The sequence below is a fragment of the Mesocricetus auratus genome, unplaced genomic scaffold (genome assembly GCF_017639785.1).
Source record: "Mesocricetus auratus isolate SY011 unplaced genomic scaffold, BCM_Maur_2.0 Super-Scaffold_100009, whole genome shotgun sequence".
Classification (NCBI taxonomy): domain Eukaryota; kingdom Metazoa; phylum Chordata; class Mammalia; order Rodentia; family Cricetidae; genus Mesocricetus; species Mesocricetus auratus.
Genome location: NW_024429193.1, coordinates 613,864 through 638,692, shown reverse-complemented (window position 1 = coordinate 638,692; position 24,829 = coordinate 613,864). Strand labels below are relative to the sequence as shown.

Here is a 24,829-nt window from a genome sequence, read left to right as displayed (position 1 = left end):
GAAGGATTGAAAGCTGACATAGAAACGATAAAGAAAACACAGAATGAAGGGATGCTGGAAATAGAAAAGCTCGGTAAATGGTCTGGAACTACAGATGCAAGTATCACCAATAGAATACAAGAGATAGAAGAGAGAATCTCAGGTGTTGAAGACTCATTAGAGGATATAGAGTCGTCAACCAAAGAAAATCTCAAAACCAACAAATCCTTAACACAAAATATCCAGGAAATATGGGACACCATGAAGAAGCCAAACCTGAGAATAATAGGTATAGAAGAAGGTGAAGAACTTCAACTTAAAGGTACAGAAAACATATTCAACAAAATCGTAGAAGAAAACTTCCCTAACCTAAAGAAAGATATGCCTATGAAAGTACAAGAATCTTACAAAACACCAAATAGGCTTGACCAGAAAAAGAAGTCACCTCGCCATATAAAAATCAAAACATCAAACCTACAGAGCAAAGAGAAAATATTAAGAGCAGCTAAAGAAAAAGGCCAAGTAACATACAAAGGCAGACCTATCCGAATTACACCTGACTTCTCAATGGAAACGATGAAAGCCAGAAGATCCTGGTCAGATGTCCTACAAACGCTAAGGGAACAAGGATGCCAGCCCAGACTACTATATCCAGCAAAGCTCTCAATTACCATAGATGGAGAAAACAAAATATTCCATGACAAAGCCAGATTTAAACAATACGTATCCATGAATCCAGCTCTACAGAAAATGCTAGAAGGAAAACCTAGAGCCAAGGAAGATAACTACATTCACAAAGACACAGGCAATATATAATCATACTTTACAAAACACTAAAAGAAAAAGGGAGGAGAAACAACACAAAATAACTTCACTAACAATAAATCAAGGGCAAACAAGGATCACCAATCAATGGTCATTAATATCCCTCAATGTCAACGGCCTCAACTTGCCTATAAAAAGACACAGACTAGCAGAATGGATACGAAGACAGAACCCTTCCTTCTGCTGCATACAACAAACACATCTCAACAACAAAGACAGACGTTATCTCAGAGTAAAGGGCTGGGAAAAGATCTTCCAATCAAACGGCCCCAAGAAACAAGCGGGCGTAGCAATCCTAATATCTAACAAATTAGACTTCAAATTAAAATCAATCAAAAGAGATGAAGAAGGGCACTTCATATTCATCAAAGGAAAAATACATCAAGACGAAGTCTCGATTTTAAACATCTACGCCCCAAATACAAAGGCACCTACATTCGTGAAAGAAACATTACTAAAGCTCAAAATGCACATAAAATCTCACACACTAATAGTAGGAGACTTCAACACTGCGCTCTCACCGCTAGACAGGACCTCTACACAGAAACTTAACAAAGAAACAAAAGAATTAATAGAAGTTATGACCCAACTGGGTTTAACAGACATCTATAGAACATTCCATCCAAATACAAAGGGATATACCTTCTTCTCGGCACCACATGGAACCTTCTCTAAAATTGACCACATAATAGGAAACATAGCAAATCTCCACAGATACAAAAAAAATGGAATAACCCCCTGCATCTTATCAGACCACCATGCATTAACATTAGAATTCAACAATAACACAAATTGCAGAAACCCTACAAACTCATGGAGATTGAACAATGCACAATTGCACCATCCCTGGGTAAAGGAACAAATAAAAAAAGAAATTAAAGACTTCCTCGATTTCAATAAGAATGAAGACACAACATACACAAACTTATGGGACACTTTGAAAGCAGTGCTGAGAGGAAAGTTTATAGCACTAAGTGCCCACATGAAAAAACTGGAGAACAGTCATACTAGAGAATTAATAGCACAGCTGAATGTTCTAGAACAAAAAGAAGCAAACTCCCCCAGGAGGAGCAGACGCCAGGAAATAATCAAATTGAGGGCTGAAATCAATCAAGTAGAAACCAGGAAAACACTGAGAAGAATCAATGAAACAAAGAGTTGGTTCTTCGAGAAAATCAACAAAATAGACAAACCTCTGTCCAAACTAACCAAAAGACAGAGAGAGAACATGCTAATTAACAAAATCAGGGATGAAAAAGGGGACATAACAACGGACTCTGAGGAAATCAAGAGAATCATCAGGGCATACTTTGAAAATCTGTACTCCACAAAATTTGAAAATTTAAAGGAAATGGACAATTTCCTGGATAGATATCACTTGCCAAAAGTAAATCAAGAACAGATAAATAATCTAAACAGACCTATAACCACTAATGAAATAGAAGCAGTCATCAAAAGTCTCCCAAACAAAAAAAGCCCAGGCCCAGATGGCTTCAGTGCAGAATTCTACCAGAAATTCAAAGAAGAGCTCATTCCAATACTCGTCAAAGTATTCCACACAATAGAAGCAGGAGGCTCACTGCCAAACTCTTTCTACGAGGCTACAATTACCTTGATACCCAAGCCACACAAAGACACAACTAAGAAAGAGAACTATAGACCAATTTCCCTCATGAACATTGATGCAAAAATACTCAATAAAATACTTGCAAACCGGATTCAAGAACACATCAGAAAAATCATCCACCATGATCAAGTAGGCTTCATTCCAGGAATGCAGGGATGGTTCAACATTAGAAAATCTATCAATGTAATCCACCATATTAACAATCTGCAAAAGAAAAACCACATGATCATCTCACTAGATGCTGAAAAAGCCTTTGACAAAATCCAGCACCCCTTCATGATAAAGGTCCTAGAGAGATCAGGGATAACAGGAACGTACCTGAATATAATAAAAGCAATATACAGTAAACCAACAGCTAACATCAAACTAAATGGAGAGAAACTCAAAGCAATTCCTCTAAAATCAGGAACAAGACAAGGCTGTCCACTCTCTCCATATCTCTTCAATATTGTACTTGAAGTTCTAGCTACAGCAATAAGACAACAAAAGGAGATAAAGGGGATACAAATAGGAAAAGAAGAAGTCAAACTTTCATTATTTGCAGATGATATGATAGTTTACATAAGTGATCCAAAAAACTCCGCAAGGTTACTCCTAGAGCTGATAAACACCTTCAGCAATGTGGCAGGATACAAGGTAAACTCAAAAAAATCAGTGGCCCTAGTATATACAGATGATGAAGTGACTGAGAAAGAAATCAGAGAAACATCACCTTTTACAATAGCCAAAAACAGCATCAAATATCTGGGGATAATGTTAACCAAGGAAGTGAAAGACCTGTATATCAAGAACTTTGTGTCTTTGAAGAAAGAAATCAAAGAAGATACCAGAAAATGGAAAGATCTCCCATGCTCTTGGATTGGTAGGATCAACATAATAAAATGGCAATCTTGCCAAAAGCAGTCTATAGATTCAATGCAATCCCTATCAAAATTCCATCACAATTCTTCAAGGACCTGGAAAGAACATTAATCAACTTTATATGGAAAAACAAAAGGCCCAGGATAGCCAAAACATCCCTATATAATAAAGGAACTTCAGGAGGCATCACCATACCTGACTTCAAGCTCTATTATAGAGCTATAGTCCTGAAAACAGCTTGGTATTGGCACAAAAACAGGCAGGTAGACCAATGGAACCGAATCAAAAGCCCTAATTTTAACCCACACACCTATGAACACCTGATTTTTGACAAAGAAGCTAAAACTGTACAGTGGAAAAAAGAAAGCACCTTCAACAAATGGTGCTGGCATAACTGGGTACTGGTATGAAGAAGACTGCAGATAGATCCATGTTTATCGCCTTGTACAAAACTTAAGTCCAAATGGATCAAAGATCTCAACATACATCCAGCCACACTGAAACTTTTAGAAGAGAAAGTGGGAGATACTCTTCAACGAGTTGGTACAGGAGACCACTTCCTAAACATAACACCAGTGGCACAGGCACTGAGATCGACAATTAACAAATGGGACCTTCTGAAACTAAAAAGCTTCTGTAAGGCAAAGGACACAGTCAAAAAGACAAAAAGGCAGGCCACAGAATGGGAAAAGATATTCACTAACCCTACATCTGACAGAGGGCTAATCTCCAAAATTTACAAAGAACTCAAGAAACAAGTCTCCAAAACACCAAAGGATCCACTTGAAAGGTGGGGTACAGAGCTAAATAGAGAATTCTCAGTAGAGGAGGCTAAAATGGCCAAGAGACACTTAAGAAAGTGCTCAACATCCTTAGCCATCAGGGAAATGCAAATCAAAACAACTCTGAGATACCATCTTACTCCTGTCAGAATGGCTAGAATCAAAAACACCGAAGACAATTTATGCTAGAGAGGATGTGGAGAGAGAGGAACACTCCTCCACTGCTGGTGGGAATGCCGATTCATACAGCCTCTTTGGAAATCAGTAAGGAGATTCCTCAGGAAAATGGGAATTAATCTACCACTAGACCCAGCAATTCCACTCTTAGGCATTTATCCAAATGAGGCAGATTCATACAACAAGGGCATCTGCTCCACTATGTTCATAGCAGCATTGTTTGTAATAGCCAGAACCTGGAAGCAACCTAGATGCCCCTCAACTGAAGAGTGGATAGAGAAAATGTGGTACATTTACACAATGGAGTATTACTCAGCAGAAAAAAACAATGGAATCTTGAAATTCGCAGGGAAATGAATAGCACTGGAAGAAACCATCCTGAGTGAGGTAACCCAGTCGCAAAAAGACAAACATGGTATGTACTCACTCATATATGGATTCTAGATATGGATCAGGATAGTGCCAGTCTGCACTTCCACAGATAGAGAGTCTGGGAAACAGGAAAGAACCTAAAAGATATGCATATATGCATAGTCCCCAAGAGAAGAGGATGGAGACAAGATCCTCTGAATGGATGGGGAACACGGCGAGGGGTGGGGGGGGAGTGGGACCTGGGAAGAATAGAGGGGGTAAAGAGGAAGGGAGTTGGTCATGGGGGAACAGGAAGTTGAGGGGGTGGGGGTAGAATAGGGGGAAGAGGGAATCATAGGATCGAAGACAGATCAGGCACCAGAGTGACCTCGAGTGATCTAAAGGTATAACATCAATTGGCAAGCTAAGCAATAGTGGAGGGACCACCTCGAATGCCCATTCCTGATAATGAACTTGATGTCTATAACCATCCGGGAGCCTTCATCCTGTGACTGATGGAAGCAGAGGCAAACACACAACTAAGCACTGAACTGAACCCAAGGAACCCAGTGACAGAGAGAGAGGAGTGATGAGCAAATTGGCAAAGAATGGGCTGGCAAAACCAGCAGAGACAGCTGATCTGAACAGGGGAGTGCTCTTGGACCCCAGACCGACAGTGGGGAGGCCAGCATGGGACTGATCTGGACCCCCCCAAATGTGAGTGTCAGTGAGAAGGCCTGGGCAACCTATGGGGCCCTGAGCTGTGGATCAGTGTCTATCCCTGGTATACAAACTGTCTTCATGTGACTATAGCACAAAGAGAGATGCTCTCTCAGCCTGCACTCTTAGGGGAGTGCCTTGACCCTACCAAGAGTAAAATGACAGACTCTAGATATCCCCTATGTGGAAGGATTTGGCAATAGGGTGGGAGGGAGGGGGGGAGGGGAGTGCGGGAGGAGGGGAGGGAGAGGGAACTGGGATTGACATGTAAAACAAGCTATTTAAAATTAAAATAAAAAATGATTAAAAAAAACTTAGTCAGTAAAGATGACATAAAAATGTCTGATATTTGCAATGAACCTAACTTCCAGCTCAGATGAATACACACACACACACACACACACACACACACACACACACACACACACACCTTATTTCTCTGCAGAGTTGACAGTAGATCTAATTAAACCAAGACTCTAAGAGTGGCAGCCTGCAAGGCCCACACTGCCTTGGAAAAAGAAAATTGGTCATCACATAGCAGTCAGCTCCATCTCTCCCCTGGCTACACACATAATTTGCATGAGTAGGCGGCCTCAGCCCCTTAATCTACATGACTCATTTCCTCCCCAACATATGAATCAAAAAAGAATAGCACATGACTACATCTCCAGGTCTTAGTTGGCTGATGCTAGTCTCCAGGAAACACATAGCAAGCATTCAACCACATTTCAGAGAAGGAATTCTCTTTGATGGGAACACTCTGCCTCTCTTTTGAAAACTGATACAAATCAAATAATGGCCAAAATTCTGAAGATATTTGTTTTCTCAAAAATTGTTTTAATAAATTTGTTCCAAGCTGACAAATTTCCTTCACATGGTTAAAATTAAACATTTTAATGGAGAGAAACATTAGGAATTTATACTTTTGTAAATAACATATAATTTTTAAAATGTACAATATACTTGTCCACAAAGCTCTGTGGTCATGGTCACTCTCTACTGCCCTCTTACACCCTCCTGCTGATGCCTTCTCTTTTCCCCATAATCACTCTCCATCCCCCCATGTCCCTCTTTTCCTTACATCCTTTCTGTTTTATTACTATTTTAGGATCCATTAATAAAGCATAAAATGGGAAGAATAAAATGTGGCCTAAAGGTTCCTTTCCTGACCCGTGGTCCACTCTCTCAACAGTTTCTTTTCCTACCTCTTTTGTGACTGGGTGTGATTTCTGTCTTTGCAAGCAAGCTGGAAATATCCTCTGCAGTGCGTGTGCTTGTGGGGGTGGAGAGTAATAGGAGTGATGTGGAACAGAGAGCAATGGAGGCAGATGGGAGCAGATCCCACCCACAATTCCCTGGGTTTTCAAGGTTGTGCCAGGCACACTAGGTATTGTGCTGACCATTTTTGGTTTACCACATTCTGGTTATCACCCTGTGACACACTAGCAGAATCTCCACCCATCTCTGAGGGCAAGTAGGAGACTGTTTTTGGCCCAAATCACACAGACACAGTGACTGCAGAGAAGGACAATACCTACTGTAAGTTCTCATCTTTGCTGGTCTTCAGAACAGCTCTTGATACGGCAACAGATTGTTCACACAGGAAGAAGACACACCATCAAGAAAACACTTGGGATGCAAAGAAAGGTCTCTACCGCTGTCAATGAAGTGTCTCCGTCTCTCCGTCCCTTCTCTTCTTCTCTCTTTTCCTTTTTCTTATTTATTTTCCCTCCCATCTCCCTGTTTAGTTTTACTCTTTCTTTCCTTCCTCCTTTGTGGTGATTATCTTTCTCGCAAAAATAAAGTCTGGGGGGGGGGTCAGAGAATGGACCTTGCAACTAGCAAACCATAGAGGTCAGGAGGACTGTACAGATAGACAGGAAGTGACATAGCTTGGCAGAAACAGGATATAAGCAGGGAGAAACAAGATATAAGCAGGGAGAAGCAGGAAAACATTCTCTACTCTGCTGAGACCCTTAGGAGGTAAGGTTTGCTGTGGCTTGTTCCTTTTTTCTGATCTCTCAGCATTTCCCTCTATATCTGACTCTGACTTCTTATTATCTAAACCAATTAAGAACTCCTTTCACATTTCTTCTTCCTCCCCTTCCTCTCTCTTTTCCTATTCTTTCCCTCTTCTCCATTCCCCCATCTCTTTCTCCCTACTTCACTATGAGTGCTATGAGAAAGGCACTTTCCAACCTTCTCAGGATCTTTTCTTCCTTAATTTTAAACTTTAATTATTCTAGAACTTACTGTTAGCCATAAAACAATATTTTGAAAGGTGATTTTCATCCCAAGGCATTCAACCTAAGTGATTGTGACTTGGGGATTCAGTGGGTACCTAGACAGCAAGAGTTCACCCCAGGACGTAAGGAGAGATGACCAGGATGATAATGTTACAACCACCACTGATATTTGCTGTTTTAGAATTAAATTCCACTCAAAATACTCAATTTTATGGGGGTGGAAAATGGATTGGGCAGCCAAGGGGATTGAGTGACTCAGACACAGCAGCCAACTGTGAGGGATGGTTACCAAGCAACTGTCTCAAAGGCTTCCTGGCAGCTCCCTGGAGGATCCTGCCCCCTTTCCAGTGAGCCCTCCTTTGCTCTGGCTGTGGTTTCTACTGCAGTGTGTTTCTCATTTTGTTTTCTCAACTTGTGTTCACTGTCCATGATTCTTCAGGAGTCCCTTGACCTTCTACACTCTGCATAGGATGACCCTAGCTTCCTTTGAGTTCCAAAGTTTCACTCACACAGTTTCATCATAAAACTCACCCAACCTGTGTTAAAATTAAATTGATCTTTCTAGAATCTAGGCTGGATCATTAGGATATGTATTTCCTTCGTCACTTACTATAACATTAAGAATTTGTGGCTCATGGTGGAACATTGAACTTGAATTACCTTATGTAGGCTTTGTCGTATTATTTTAGATGTGGCTATATTTTGTTGAAACAAAGGAACCTCAATAGAAAAGTCTTGCACTCCACCACCTGTTCTACCCAACCACCATTAAACCATTTCTCAAAGTAGGATTGGTATTTCGTGTCTCTTTAGTTTAGATGCTTAGGAAGCTGAGATAGGAAGATCACTTGAGGCCTGAAATTTTGAGACCATCCTGAATGACATAGAAACACCCTGACCTCAAAAAAACAAAAACAAAAAAATGAGCAAAAAACCAAACAAATGAAAAACTTTAGCATTTCTTATCAGGTCTTCTTTATAATCTATTATTCCTTTAAGCAAGACAAAACAGAAAATAAAAATAAACTTCAGCTATTTTTCAAATCACAAATTGGACATCATACCACTAAATAGTGAATTAACTATGATTGTTTTTTTTTCAAAAGTGCCTCAATAATAGAAAATCTATAGGTATGTTTGTAGATTAAAGCTGATGAAGGTCATTTTTGGAGACGTAGAAGCACTCCAATCAGTCTTTACCATGAGTTATAATTGTGTTTGTGCATCTATCATTTCCCCACTCAGCAGGTACCAAGATAATGGTACCAATATGGAATAAAGTACCAGCACATGGGGGAGGAGTTGCAGTTATACCAGGAGGATACTAGCTAGCAGAAATGTTGTATAATGTCTCTACTCATAACAGTTCTTTTTCTGTGGTGAGGAAGCACTGCAAATGGGTCTCTTGTAGCTACGGCTGGCTTCAAACTCCTTATGTAAGTGAGGATGACTTTGAACTTCTCATCTCTCTGCCCAAACTCCCAAATGCTAAGATCACAGCAGTATGCCACTCTAGTGGCTCTTCTGATGGTGTATCTTCAGGGACAAGCCGCTTGATGACCCATTTATAAAAAAATCTCTAAGTCAAGGAATCTTATGAAGAAATACCTCAAAAATATATAAAAAGCAAATTAATGAATGAAATTAATGGAAATTTAGAGTACATATTATTCCTTCTAATGAGATATATTCTACTTGAGTTTCCCTTTTCATCTTTGCTAAGAGTTTCCAACATAGTTAGCTCTTTTTAGTGAGCATAGAATAAGTTCTAGAACCCAAGGCATGTGTTTGCTGCCCATTTCTACTGCTGTTCACATACAGTTCCTGGACAATCATGTGATTATTTTGAACTCCTTGATTTGTGGAATGCCATAGAAATCATTAAACATTGTAATACACTCTGCATCACGGTGTCTTAGGTATGCATTCTTATTAATATTCATCAGTATATGAGGTCAGTCCAAGCCTACAGAGAGGAAAGATGATGCTTACAATGATGATGGCAACAATGATGATGATGACCATGACAGCACTTTTTCCTGTATCTATTGAAGGATTCTTCACAGTTGAGACAAATGATACTATTTTCCTTTAGCAGATCAGGTGGATGAGGAGTTAGGAAGTCAGTAGTCTGTCTTGTTTCAAACAGCTCAGAAAATACAAAATTAGATTCTGACTCCAACATATTCTGCCAAAGTCTAAGCTCTTAACCAGAGTGCACTGCTGTCCTAAAAGTACCCATTGCGGTACTTTGCCATATCTGTTGGTCAGAACAGAACTGTGAACATGAAATTATTTGGAAGCTGAGTGTTGATATTTATATGTTAGGTCTAATGCCTGCTTCTCCTTGAAGACATTGCTCATTCCAAGTACCAGCAAAACATTGTCAAACCCTGCAATTCAGTTTGGTAGAGAAAGCTGGCAGAATAGATACAGCCACAGCCATTTGTTTATGTGTTATCTTGGCTGAGTTAGGACTAATGTAGAAGAATTGAACAGCTGCAATAGAGAATCACATAATTTTTAAAACCTGAGAAACTCATTACCTGGCCTTTTATAGGAAAAATTCACAATTGTTGCATTATTAATAACTAATATGCAGACTTGCAATTGCTGTCTCAAAACAAAATTCTTTCAGTAACTGCCAGTGAATTGAAATGCAACCAATAAACAAATCTGTGGAGTATTCTTGAGATTGAAAAGTGCTAGTTGCCATTATTGATGAATTAGACACAGAAACTGAAGCATTGATAAGTCAGTGGTCACAGAGCTGACAGGAATACCAAGCAACATCGAGGAACAGATTTCCCATGGCCTATGTGTCTTCCTCAGATATGGGGTGAAAGCTCTTTTATTTGGCAATGGAAATCACTCAGAATGTGATTTTTCCTAGGGACCCAACTATGCATCCTTGCAGACCTCACAGAACACTACAAATCACAAGGAACCTAAATGGACCAAGTCTAATGATCTATCTACCCCTATATAGGAGGAGAATGCAGTTGGAAGAAAGATAAATATAAACTCTAAGAAACGCTATACAGAGAATGAAAGATGGAGGTGGGTGTTCTTAATTCTGGTACATTCAGAAATATTTTATTCTTAAATAAAGTTTAAATCTCATGATCTTGTTCTTAAACACCAAGCATAAAATGGCCATAGCACTGTGTTCTTAACCTTGAGAGAGACATTGATTTCAAGTGTCTGACGTTGGCTTTGCAGTGTAGCATGTAGAGAACAATGCCCAGTCGATTATCTGGGATGAACACTATGCTCACAGATTTCCAAGACACCCACACCCCAGAGATAATGCCAGAGAGCTAATCAAATGCTTCTCTGCCTGCACAACTGTGATACCCAAAGCTGCTAGGAGCATCATTTTTAGACATCCGTGGGAGGGATTCTTTTTGTAATTCCACATTTCTTCCACTCCCACCGCATGTCTAGGCTTTGCCTTCCAGAGGCACTGCTATCCTTTCAGAGATTTTCCTTTCCTGCCCCCTCCTTCCCTGCATTCCCTCCCCCTCACCTCTCTGCTGTGGACTGGGAAGCCCTCTGGGATAAGTGGCCCTCTAGTGTTGTACTTGATGCTGAAAGAGCCAACAGAACTCCACCAGAAGGGTGTAAACCCACCCAAATTGGGCTCCTAAAATGAAGCTCAGCATTCCCCTCTCCCCAAAACTTGCTGTGCTGCTTTAACTCCAAGTATCATGAAGCATCCAAACTAAAGCAAAAGACATTCAGCTCTGAAATCTTTGGACAAACTTGGAATAGATAGTGGACAAAGAGGGCTTCCCATGATTAAAAGAATATTAGGTTCTATAGCTTGATGGGTAAACAAGATATGAAGAATGGAGTCAGCACTGTGGTAAAGCAAATGCATCTCATGTCTGCAGGGCCCAAGCAAGAAAAGTGGCCAAAAAATTTATTTAATTTGTGGTATAAAAACCATAAATGAAATTTAGCCAAAAACAGGTTAGAAGAAAACCATTTATGTCATAGAAGCCTGAGTGAGACCCAGAATGACTAGAGATCTTTTCATAAATGCAGGAACTCAGGTAGGATTTGTTATGAGCTTAGTGGTAAGAAAGATCTGAACCTGAATCTCAACTCTGAAGCACTATATATAACCTTTCTGTGGCTCAGTTTTATTGTTTGTAAAACGGTGATAACAGTACATCTTAGAGTTTATTATAATAAGAATTAAACAGATATAATTCAAGAGCAGCATTCTGACACTTTACTACCTTACTATCTTATAATGCACTCTATTATTTGTTTATTAGAATATTTTCATGATCAAATCTCAACTTATTTTTAAGTCTCCATTAGAAAATCAGGATTAATTATATATCTTAACACCACTTATCTGTAAATACTAAATAAAAGAGTGCCTAGATCCTTGTAAATAACAATGATCACATAACTATATTAGGGACATTTGAAACTGAGAAACCTCTTGGCAGAGTTAATATTAATAAAAAACAAGAAAAATTTTCTTACATAAAAGAGCTCTGAAGTTAAGAACTCACTAGTAGTGTTGGTTTAAAAGACTGATATGACTGCTATTTTGACTTTTTTTCCCTGCCATAGAACACAGGGCTTTGCATGTGCTAGGGCAGTACTATACAACTGAGCTATCTCCTCAGTCCTCTGTACTTTTTATTATCTCTCAAAATTTTGTTTTACGTATTGCTTTGGTGTTTGGTGTTTGGTCCTTATTTGAGACTCACATTCAAGGTAAGAAATATCAGGAAGTAGTGGTACTGGACAGATGTGTCCTCTTCAGGAGAAAAGTTAACAACTTTCCTGGAAAATTCCAGGACACTGCTACTTGCAACAAATTGACCAGAACTGCCTCATGTGATAACACCCAGTTTAAGAGAGTCTTGTATAGGTTCATTGTCTCTTTCTCCAGGTAGTTTTATCAGTAAATGAGGATGTGAGGTTTAATGAAATAACTGGTTTAGCCACTTTGGAAATCAGTATGGAGATTCCTCAGAAAAATGGGAATAAACCCACCACAAGACCCAGCAACTCCACTCTTAGGCATATATCCAAAAGATGTCAATTCATACAAAAAAGAAGTCTGTTCCACTATGTTCATAGCAGCATTATTTGTAATAGCCAGAACTTGGAAGCAACCTAGATGTCCCTCAACCGATGAGTGGATAGAGAAAATGTGATACATTTACACAATGGAGTACTATTCAGCAGAAAAAAAAAAACAATGGAATCCTGAGATTCGCAGGCAAATGGATGACACTAGAAGAAACCATCCTGAGTGAGGTAACCCAGTCACAAAAAGAGAAACATGGCATGTACTCTCTTATATATGGATTTTAGACATAGATCTGGGGAGTGCCAGCCTACAATCCCATGGCCAGAGAGTTTGGGAAACAGAAACTTCATTTAGTGGCTGGTCGAAGAAGAGGCAGACTCCCTCGGTTAAGTACTGAGCTGAACTCAAGAAAGCCAGTAACAGAGAGGGAGGACTGATGACCAAAGGGATTAAGACTGGGCTGGTTTAACCCCCAGAAACAGTTGACCTGACAAAGGTTAACTCTTGAATCCCAGGCATCAGCCTGGGAATCCAGCATGGGACTGATCAAGATGCCCTGAATGTGAGTGTCAGTGAGGAGGCCTAGGTAATCTACTGAGCCTTGGGCAGCAGATCAGTACCCATCCCGAGTATACACACGGACTTTGGACTCCCATCCAACAATGTGAGATGCACTCTCACCCTGAACTCTTGGGGAAGGGTCTAGGCCCTGCCCTATATGAAATGACAGACTATGGACACCCCCATGGAGGGCCTCACCCTCCCTGGGGAAATGAGGGGATAATGGGGGTGGTTGGGGGGAGGGAATGGGAGGAGGGGAGGGAAAGGGAGAAGGACCTGGAACTGACTTGTGAAGCAACCTTGTTTCTTATCTAAATTTAAACTGAAAAATAAATAAAAAATGTTTAAAAAAAGAAAAAAATAAACTGCCATGTTAAAAAAAAGAAATAGCATTTATTGTTAGTAACTGTTGCTTTTTAATCAATTAAGAGATAAAAACAATAATATGTAATTCAGAAAACATTGCTCAGACCTTTAGAATGACAGTGACCTCAAAGCCACCTAGCTTGCTTGCTGGATACTTTTCTTCCACAATGTTTCTGGAACGGATGTTCTTTACTATGAGTGTTTATAGTGGTAGACTTTGTTGTTCTTGTTGTGACAGTTTGCTTTGTGTTTTAGCTTTTGTTAGATACTTAAGTGTTGCCACATTGCCTAGCTGGTCAAACTTAAGAGTTTCAATTCTCTTTGAACTCAGGTCATCTTCTTGCTCTGGCCTCTTGAGTAGCTTGGATCATTCACATGCAGCCTGTACCTGTCTATGGAAGAATGTAATTTAATACCATATACTTTACCCTTCCCCTGACCTCCAACTCCATACATGTGGCATTTAACTTTTTGCAGGCACCTGTGCTTCATACTGCAGCTATATTATGCAATCCCCCTGCTACTCTCCCACTACTGTCACTCTCAACTGTATTTCCTGAGCACATGATCCTGTATTAAGCTTCTTTAAATTTCTCCATCAGAAAGACAATGCTTCTGATAAAATAAAAGAAATAGAGCTGGTTTAAGTCCAAATGGCTTTGGGTTCTGCTTTTCTAGGTATTGGACTTGTTCTTCAACTGCCTCTGGATTTTGATTTTTCTAAGAGAAGGAACTCTGGTCTGGACATTCACAGTTGGAAACAACTTTACAAATACCTTCTTTTCTTAGCTAAAATCTTTAGCTCCTCCCTTTGCTATTTTCCTTGGACTCCTCTCCTTGTTGATTTGAAAGTACAGAATCAGAAAAAATTATATAAATCTATTATTAATTAGGGACAAAATAATAGGAAAATATGGCATTATATCTTGGCTAAAAATTCATGAGATTGGTAATATGTGAGTTCATTAACATCAGTACTTAGAGATCTATCATTATACCATAAATATGTACCTAGACCTTTTGAAATCTCGGGGGAAAGTCTCCTTCAGAGACAAACAATAAAGACAGATGACATCTTCATGCTTCCATTAGATATGAAAATGAATAGCTGGGTGAAGTCAATGACAGAATCCGTGATATTTATTTGTTTAAATTTATCTTAATTTCTGCAGAAATCCACAAGAATTGCCTTTTTGCAATTGGTACCTTTGTCTTCAAGACCACTAGTCCAGAAAATTCACTTAGTAACAATGCTCTGGGCAAAATTCTTTCTAGAACTGTAGTTGACAACCCACTCTGAGAATTCTCAGGGCAGAGAATGGCCAAGGAATACAGAAAACCCACCCACTGAGCACTGTGGTTAAATCCCTGAGAACTGGGCACATTAGTATGAATCTAATTCTATGCATTAGTTTTGAAGATTAGGGGTGGTTACATATCTCTTCAGCCTCTCTTTTTTTCCATTTGAAAATCAAAAATGGTAACACTAATATCTGATAGGATAGATTCTACCACAGGTCATGCCTGGTATGTGGGACTTCAAAAAACAGTTGTCATTTACAAGAGATAAACAGGCAAGAGCATGGAAGGACAGGTCCAGAATGAAAATAGACCCAGGAGCTAGTGGGCCCAACGCTAGTCTCTGATGAAGATGATTTTCTCCATAATGGGGTGGATCCTTAGTTCTCATCCCACTCCTGCCCAATCAGAGTTGCTGCTCTAAACTATGTAAGTGTTGGCTCCCTTCTAGCTGTCCACAGTCAGATGCATGTGGGGATTAACTCATGACAACTTCAATTGACAAGATATTGAAATGTCAATAGCTCTGCTCTTGGGGTCTTGGTACTATTTGGGAGACTGTGCCATGGGACAAAGCAGGAATCTCTTTACTGTGAGCTACCAAGTGTATAACATTCCCTGAGATGTTTAAAGGAATGAAACTCTTCCAGGTTTTCTTTCAGAAATCAGAGCTTTTTCTACCATCACCACCAGCTCCTTCATGAATAACCTTACCTGCTAAGCACATGGGCTGAATGGATCACCTAAAATCATAGGACCGTAGTCTCATGCAATGAAGGCAAATAGGACAGGTTGCAAATGTTCTGTGAGATGAGATTGGCCAAATGCATGGGAAGCTAACTCAGATTTTACTACCAGGTAGAAAACTCTACAGATTAATGATGTTTAGTTTGAACACTTTGCCTTGGATATCAAAATTAGACTGCAAATTTCTTGTAAGGACCTCCATTGCATGAATTCAGGTTCAGTAGATATGGATTTCCTATGTTCTTTGTGTAAGTGCCATCTGCAGCCAACTACCTTCACTAAGTAATTGCCTCATGAAACAAGTAAAATCTGCAGGGGAATTCCTTAGGAGTAAAGGTTATGGTTGGGATTTACTAAAGTAACTATAGTTAGCCATGCTCATCTAGCCTTGATCCCCTGGAGGAAAGAAGAAAGAGGGGAGGCACAGCTTCTGCTTCTGCAGCTGGGGAATACCTTTAAAGGAACTCCTATTTCCTTTATTTTCTATCATAATAAATTCAGGGTTTTCAAAATGGGAGACTGTTGATTCCTCATGCCTGAGTATGAGTCTTTTGACACCCTAAGAATCCAAGGCCTAGAAGACAGCTCAGTGACAGGTGTGCTTCCCTTAGAAGCCCTCTGTGCTGTTTTTATTCCAATTTTTAAATCCTTGTTTTTAGAGAATATACAAAAAAATGACTTTTCTTCAGAGCAATAGGCAAGGTTTTTTCCTTTATTTTTACTCAAATTAAAAACATACTTGCTTCACATGTCAATCCCAACTCCCTCTGCCACCCCTCCTCCCTTGCCCCTTTGCCAGCTCCCCTAACCCCCCAACCAATCCCCACACCATTCCTTAGGGAGGGTGAGGCCCTCAATGGGGGATCTCCAGAATCTGTAATTTCATCAGAGACAGGTCCTAGGCCCTTATCCATGTATCCAGGCTGAGAGAGCATCCCTCTATATGGAATGGGCTCCCAAATTTGTATGCTATGGTAAACACTGATCTAATACCTAAGGCCAGAGATTGCTGAGGCCTCCTCACTGAGACTACATTCAGGGTGTCTGGACCAGTCTCCTGCTGGCCTCCCAGTCATCAGCCTGGGATCCAAGAGCTCCCCCTTTGTCAGGGCAGCTGTCTTTGTGGGTTTCACCAGCACAGTCTTGACCCCTTTGCTCATTGCTCCTCCCTCTCTGTCACTGGGTTCCAGGAGTTCAGTTCAATGTTTAGCTGTGGGTATCTGCCTCTGCTTCTATCAGTCACTGAATGAAGGATCTAGGATGGCATATAAGGTAGTCCTCAATCTCATTATCAGGAAGGGACTATTAAGATAGTCTTTGCAATACTGCTTAGTTTGCCAGTTTGTGTCATCCTTGTAGATCTCTGGAAATCTCACTAGTGCCAGCTCTCTCCTCAAGCCTATAATGACTCCCTCTCTTATGGTATCTCTCATCCTACTCTTCTCTATTCTTCCCCCGACTCAACCTTTCTGCTCCCCCATGTCTTCCTCTCCCCTCCTCTTTTTTTCCCAGTTCCCGTTCCTCTCCCCCTACCCCTGGCTTCCATTCTGCTCAGGAGGTCTTGCCTCATTCCCCTTCTCAGGGGTATCATGCATATCTCTCTTGGGAACCTTCCTGTTTCCAAGACTCACTGGCAATGGGATTGTAGGCTGGCACTCCCCTGATCCATATTTGTCTTTTTGTGACTGGGTTACCTCCCTCAGGATGGTTTCTTCCAGTGCCATCCATTTGCCTGAAAATTTCAAGATTCCATTGGTGTTCTCCACTGACTATCACTCCATTGTGTAAATGTACCACATTTTCTCTATCCACTCTTCAGTTGTGGGGCATCTAGGTTGCTTCCGGGTTCTGGATATTATAAATAATGCTGCTATGAACATAGTGGAACAGACATCCTTGTTGTATGAATGTGCATCTTTTGGGTATATGCATAAGAGTGGAAGTGCTGTGTCTTGTGATAGACTGAGTCCCATTTTCCTAGGCAAGGATTTTAATACTACCCTTTACATATAAAACAGCAACTTCATTCCCTTATACTGTAAGGAAAATGATGACTTTCTTGCAATTGTTAAGTATTTGAAATGGAAGTGGGAAAGGCATCTCCTGTGTTAAAGATCAATCTAGTGTCCTTGCTTCCAGATGCAGACTTCCTGTTGCAGAGAGTGGGAAAAAGTTTCTTTAAATCCAGTGTGTTTTCAGGCTAAGTTCAAGGGTGCTGCCCTTGGATGAGCTAAACATTTAATACAATAAACACTCAAAGAGAAATCAACCCCTAATACCATTACCAGCCCCAGTATCCTTCTGTGTTTGTTTCTTTTATTCTTACCTTCATTCTCATAACCAGGGTAGGCAAGAGAACAAAGCCATCTCAGTATCTTGTTTCTTATTTAGAATCAGCTGTACTTGTGGAAACTCAGCTGGAAGTAGTGATAATCTATGCCATGAGCCAGCATAAAATGTAATGATATCAGGAGCTCAAGTGCATTACAGAATAGAAAATCTTGTGTTGATGTTTGAAAGAATCAGCAGGAAAAGATTTTATCGGTGAGGAGGATGATAGCCCAGATTCGAATATTCAACTGGTGAAAAATGATTTTCAGAATTCAAGAAAGATGCTTGGCTTACATCATTCTTCCCTGGGGAGCTTGATCTTGAAGAGTGGAGTGGTGAGACTCAGAAGGGCAATGGGAGCGTTTGATGGCATATCTGCATATCCTCCTCCACTTTGCTAGAGGAACACACCTTCTCTCATAGCTCCAAAGAATTTTCTTTGAATTGTGCACATATTTTCCTGTCACTTTCAATCCAGTTAGATAGTTTCTCTATCCTTTTGGTAAACTCAGGAAAAGAACACTGTGGCCTTCTAAAGTTCCAGAACAGGCTTATTAGAGCTCACTGGGCTTGCCATTGACTTTCCTTCTGACATTAGCTAGACATGCTCAAGTGAATGAGGCCCAAAGCATAGAGCAGAAAGCTGGCTGCGTTTCCTGACTCAAGTGAGAAAGCCCAATGTTCCATTGCATCCTGATGGCAAGGTCCTCATGTTTACATCTCTCAAGACATGTCCTACTTACCTGACTTGGGGTCTCTTCTGTCCTTCCTTGCATCTTTCCTCTAGGCTGTCCTCAGTAGCTGTTGTATCAGTGCTGTGAGTGACCCTCACGGAGCAGTGTGGCAGATACTGTGCTGAAAATATCCATCCACAATTCCTTAGTACAGTCAGCCACTTTGTGAGGAGGGCGAATACCCACATTCTGTGAAGAAGAATGAAGCACAATGAGGTTACCTAACTCTCCCAATTAGGAAGCTGTAGCGTCAGAATTTGAAAAATTCTATCTAAAGCCCATATTTTAGGTCTTATACTATACCATTTACCAAAGCCAGCCACCCCATAACAATCCAATTGCCTTGTAAATAAGCATAAATTTCAAACTTTAACCCCATCTAGTGCTCCAACTGCAAAAGTACACTTTTTATTCTAACTGGGTCCTTCCTTTATGTCACCTGGTAATTCCATAAAAATTGGTAAAACAGACAGTACTTTTATTATGCTAGTATTTATAAGCATTTTTAAACAGAGTGCTTGTGATCTGTGTTGCTAAAATTTGTGCCCTCTAAAGATTTCTGCAAAAGGAAGGCTCCATGAAGGTATTAGAGAACTTGGTTTTGGATTTTCATGTCTTTGTGCTTTATGCTGAGGCCTGTTCCCTTAGCTTCAGACTTTCTGGTCTGTATCCATGTGAACTGAGCTCCTTGCTTCTGAAGCAAACAAAAGAAGATCCTTTTCAGTGTGATCTTGAGGCAGCACCCTCCTTATTGCCCTATCACCCCCCCCCTCAGGTAATAGAGACACAGACATTATCACAATTCCTCTTTGGTTATTATAGTATTTTCTACTGGATTTCCACATCAAAAGGAATTTACTGACTTCTAGTTCTCACATGTGCAGAGGGTCCAGGGTCCTATCTCTTTGTTTTGCCCAGCATTGCAAGAGTTATTTTGAACATTTCAGAAAAAAAGATTCTAAGCCCTGTGAGCCCAGAAAGCCTGGTTAACTATTTCAGGCTCAGGAGTCTCATTACTCCTCTAGAGACAGAGTTGTTGCTTGGTTACTGTGGGTATTTCTCCTCCTTTGCACTGCAGATTGTAATACTAGCAAATGGCAAAGTAAAAGGAAGTCACAATCCCTGTCCTTGGCTCCTTGTCAGACTCTGTAGAAATTCTGATCATGAGAATGGCAGGGTAACAGGTGTGTTTGCAGCTGAAAGGACTGTGTTGGTCATTAACCCTGTGCTTTCCCATTTCCCCTTCATAATAAACTCCCATACCACCATGTACTGAACTTACCAGAAGAAAAAAAATGCACCTGTTTAAAGATTGTATAGGGAAGATTCCATGATTGTTGTAACCTTGAATTGTACAGATATGAAATCGTCTTCAGCCCCTTAACAGTCCTACAATACTTGCCTCTATATTTGACTTACTATCTTTCCCCATGATTATGAGTAAATCTTCCCAGAATGTTCTAATGAACCATTAAGTTTCAACAAACTATCATATAGCATCCTAGGCTTGTAGCAGAGGCTTCTTACTTTGCTGGACCTGCTCACCTAGTTTTTCAAACAATTTGGAAAGTATATTGATTTGTGGTCTTTTTTGTTCTATTAATTTAAAAACTTCATGAAACTATTACCATGAAGTACATGGTATTTGACAAACTTAACTTCTAGTTTCTGGCCAAGCTCACTCATATTTGGTTCCAGAATAAACTCTCTGTTAATATTTTTGAACTAAGAGCTCTTTTTTGTTTACATTGATATCATAAACCTATGATGAAAAATGATGAAATATTTTAAATGTTTGAGACAACAGGCATAGAAAAGTTAAAGAATGCCATCACGCTGGGCGGTGGTGGCACACGCCTTTAATCCCAGCAACTCGGGAGGCAGAGGCAGGCGGATCTCTGTGAGTTCGAGGCCGGACTGGACCAATAAGCCTCCAAAACAGTACAGAGAAACCCTGTCTCGTAAAAACAAAACAAAAAAAAGAATGCCATCACATTTACAGAACACATAGAATCTAGGCCTTATAACCCAAGTGCTGACTCCTAGACTATCCTAGAACTTACTGAAATCATTATCAAAAGGATGAATGACAAGTTTGTCAGATGATGGGACTCTATGTTAGATGAAACATCATTTTCTTAAGCTAATTGGCTGGTTTTTTCCAATTTATTGACTCAAAAACTATTTATTAATCCTCCTTAGTTTATCAGTCTATTTTTCTTTTCTACACTGAAATGTCTGAGGCAGGTTCATGGCACAAAGGAAGAAGTTAATTGTTTTTCAATCCTGGAGGTTCCAGAGTGCAGTACTGGAAGGGGATTCACTATGACCAGATGCCTATTGTTCAAACCATATCATGAAGGAAGCACCCAAGGAAGAGAGATTGTGCCCTTCAAAAAGATTAGAGGAAGACAAGTATCCCACAGCCTTCTCTAAGTATGCACCTAGTTTACATAAGGATCTCATTCTAGGCTTTATCTTTTAAGATCCCAACTCTCAATGACTGGAGAAAGTAGGGCCAGATAGATTAATTTTGTGTTCTGTATGTACTATATAAAAGGACCCAGCATATACATGTTATTGCAAGTTTAACATATACACAGCTGTCAATGGTTGGCTTGTTTTGAGTCAAGTCCACCACAGCCCTGGAGTAGTACAAGATTGATACCAGCAAACACTAACTTTATTCAGTGTTTTGGGAAGTACAGGATATTCACACAATTAGAAAAGTGTGGAAGGAATGATAACAAGAGAGGAGTTACAAGTCTCAAAAATGTAGCTGATGGTTCTATCGGTGTTGCAAGAAGGAACTCTGGAATGACGGGCTGTCTTTTGCCTACTCTTGATAAAGTCTGCTGAATAGACATGGCACAGTTCTCATCCTGTGTTTATTCATTGACCGCTATGGTAATGGAATGCATAAAGTCTGGCATTCAGGTTATGTCAGCATCAGCACCATGTGCCAAGCACTCTTTCAGCCATGGATAATGTGCTAGTCAGTACAACAGTCAGACATCAACATCCCTCACTGTGAGGGGATCTGTCAATATAATTCATAAGCTACATATTAGACAATTATAGCATGGGTTGGAGGTGGTAGATAAGGAGACAAAACAAAGTCAAAACATGCTTGGTGCCAAGAATTCTTCAATGAATCAGGAGGTGAAGAAAATTAGTAATGAAGACTGGGAGGAATGATAATTGAAATAGAAAAAAAAAGATACGTTTGGTATCCTGGATGTCCAGTGGGACAGTGGGATGTGAATTTATGGAAAGCAATAGATAACAGTGTATCAATTTCTGTGGTTTCCTTGAGAGAGGCATTTGGAAGAAAGCTGATGGTCAAAAAAAATGGAATAGGTTCAACAGAAAAATGACAAGACAAATTGGAGGTGGTGGTTGTTGGTACCTCTATTATGAAGTACCACTGACTTCAGCAACGGAAATGCGTATTCATCGACAGAGGTTAAGGTCAAAGACCAAGTGCTAGCAAGCTTGGCTTCTCCAGGGGCTTCCCTCCTCACTTTCTAGACAGGGTCCTATCTCTGTGCCTGCAATTCTGTGCTCACAGTTCCTTTTCTTTTAAACCCCCTGTGGAATTAAGTTAGAGCCACCCTTCTGATGTTCTCGACCTTAATCACCTGTAAATGTTTTTAAAGGCTGAAACTGAGCACTTCGTTAAACTTTATAACATTGTTGGTTCTTTTTAAATTATTTCTATTTTTTGAGATTATAAGATAATTATATTATTTCCCCTTCCCTTTCCTTTCTCCTACCCTCCCATATACTCCTCCTTGCTTTCTTTTAAATTCACGCCCTCTGTTTTCATTGTTGTTACAGAGATAGGTATATGAATGTCTCTATATATTCCCCAATTCATAAACACACCTGTTTCATTCTGTACAGTGTTAGTTGTATGAATGTTCTCAGGGCTGTCCACTTAGCATTGGATAATCAATTGGTGTGTTCATCCCTGGAGGAGACTGTTTCTCTAGCTCTCAGTGTACCGTAGCTGCCTTTCAATAAGCAATGCACCTTTTTAGTTCTGAAGGGGGAATAAATTGCATAATTCTGCCAAGCATCTCTCTTAAAGACTTTCATTTTGTAGCTCATTGACTGCTTCTGGAGTTTCTCATACACCATTTAGAAAATGTTTCTCTATGTTATTAATGATACTAACACAAACTGACTTCCTACTGTGGGTAAAGTTGCAGGTCTCAACCCTGGTGGAAAATCAGTTTAGCCAATTGCTGTGGCTGCTGGTTCTGTCTCATTTTAAATATTTTTGATACAATGAATAATGAACTGTCTCCTGGTAAGCATATGTCTGATGAATGGCAATGGTTGAGTGCCATTGTGGCAAGCCCTCCACAAGCGCTATTGTATTTAATTGTCTCTACTTTGAAAGAAAGGGTCTTCTGTCAGATTTCAATATATAAGGGATCCAGATACTTGGCTGAAGGGTCATCACTGGTCACCTTGTTGGGGCCTTTTACTCAATCAGATAGGACTCATGGATACCAATAAGCTCTTTACTGCTGAACCTTGTCAGTGTTTGTAACCCTTAGCTTCTGGTAGCAATTTGTCACAAACTACCAACTCCAACAAGTGGTGCCTTCTAGTGTCACAGCTCTCCTGCAGGCCTATGGGTACCTGTCGGGGCCCAAATATGATATTCCAGGTATAGACCTTAGCTCAATTACAGAGATCAAATCTCCTATTGTCTTTTAGATGTTGGCTGGTTGCCTCCGGATGGCCTGACCCCAGGGGAGAATGGGTTCTAGTTTGTGTAACAGTAGACCTAGGCCACAAACTCATTGTGAGGGCTAGTGAGACGTGCCTGGGGACTAGTGGGATGTGTCTGAAGACTGGTAAGATGTGCCATTACAGAAAGTCCAAGGGCTTGTGTATGTGTATTCTCGGACCATCTCTAGAGTTAAAGGAAGTGTTTCCTAGTCAGTCCTATATACATGATAATAGATGTCTTCTGCCAGTATCCCATGCTCTTTGAAAGCTCTTTAAGAGGATGCATGAATAAATTGTGGTCTTCAGTATTGACCTAGAGCCCTCCTGAAATGACAAGATGTCTCTGTCTTGTCCTTAATGCCGCTGGGTAGCTAGGACTTCCCTGATCCATACTCCCCAACTCAGGGTCAGACCTGGAGCTGTTCTGCTGGTTCTGAACACGGCCCTAAAGACATCACTTCAGGATAGATGGCTCTTGCAGGCTAGGACTGATACTGGCTGGACCCGGGCAGGTACAAGGACACTCCTGTGGCTGAAGGTTATCACAGCTCTCACAGAAGCCCAAGATGATTGGGTTCCTGGTCTTCCATGGAGGCCAATATTTCAGCTTTGTAATCAAATGCTGTGAACCAAGGATATCAGAAATCCCCAAATTTTGACAGAACCTAGCGTAATGTTTCTAAGCCTGGCCGGGCGGTGGTGGCGCACGCCTTTAATCCCAGCAACTCGGGAGGCAGAGGCAGGCAGATCTCTGTGAGTTCGAGGCTGGGCTGGACCGATAGACTCCAAAACAATACAGAGAAACCCTGCCTCGTAAAAACCAAAAAAATGTTTCTAAGCCTAAGCATCAGCACCTGACAGTTTCCGGGCCTAGGACGTCGAGACCCTTGGCTTTCTGGAACTTCCAGTGACCAATGCTTACAGGATCTCCTCTCTGGTTCATTACTGCCTTATCTCTCTAGTTTCAGTTTTCTATCCTCCCCTCCCTTCTCTTGAACTCCTCTACTCTTCCTGCCTCCACCCCTGCTCCCATTGTTTCTATCCTGGCTACTTTCTGGTATGTTTTAGTTGCCCCTCATCCTTACTGCTGCTGATGCCTCTGGGTGGAAGAAGCTACTGTTTTGTTGTTGTTGTTGTTGTTGTTTTAATTACTGTTTCTGTTGTCACTGTTTCTACATGGCCCATTTCTTCTTTTCTCCATGCTACAATCTTCACCCACCCCCTTAGAGATGATCAAAATGACTACAGAAAAATCCTTTTGTTGCCTCTAATGTTATAGTGCTAGCATGGGCAATACAGGAATGTATCTCCTGCTGGGTATTAAAACGATGTGCAACAGTGATGCCTTAGTGGTTAAGAACATTTGCTACATATACTTGAAAGCCAGAGTTCAGACCCTATTGCTTGCAAATAAG

The 24,829-nt window shown here is 40.5% G+C and overlaps 1 long non-coding RNA gene across 1 annotated transcript in view; it reads left to right on the top strand.

Moving 5' to 3' along the window:
- The first annotated feature begins 7,243 nt into the window (after positions 1 to 7,243).
- The window catches only part of LOC121142258, a 49,914-nt gene continuing 32,328 nt past the window's right edge, over positions 7,244 to 24,829 (top strand). Inside the window, exons 1-2 of the long non-coding RNA XR_005879234.1 lie at positions 7,244 to 7,305; positions 10,462 to 10,628. This is a non-coding gene — a long non-coding RNA (uncharacterized LOC121142258). The remainder of the gene's footprint in view (positions 7,306 to 10,461; positions 10,629 to 24,829) is intronic.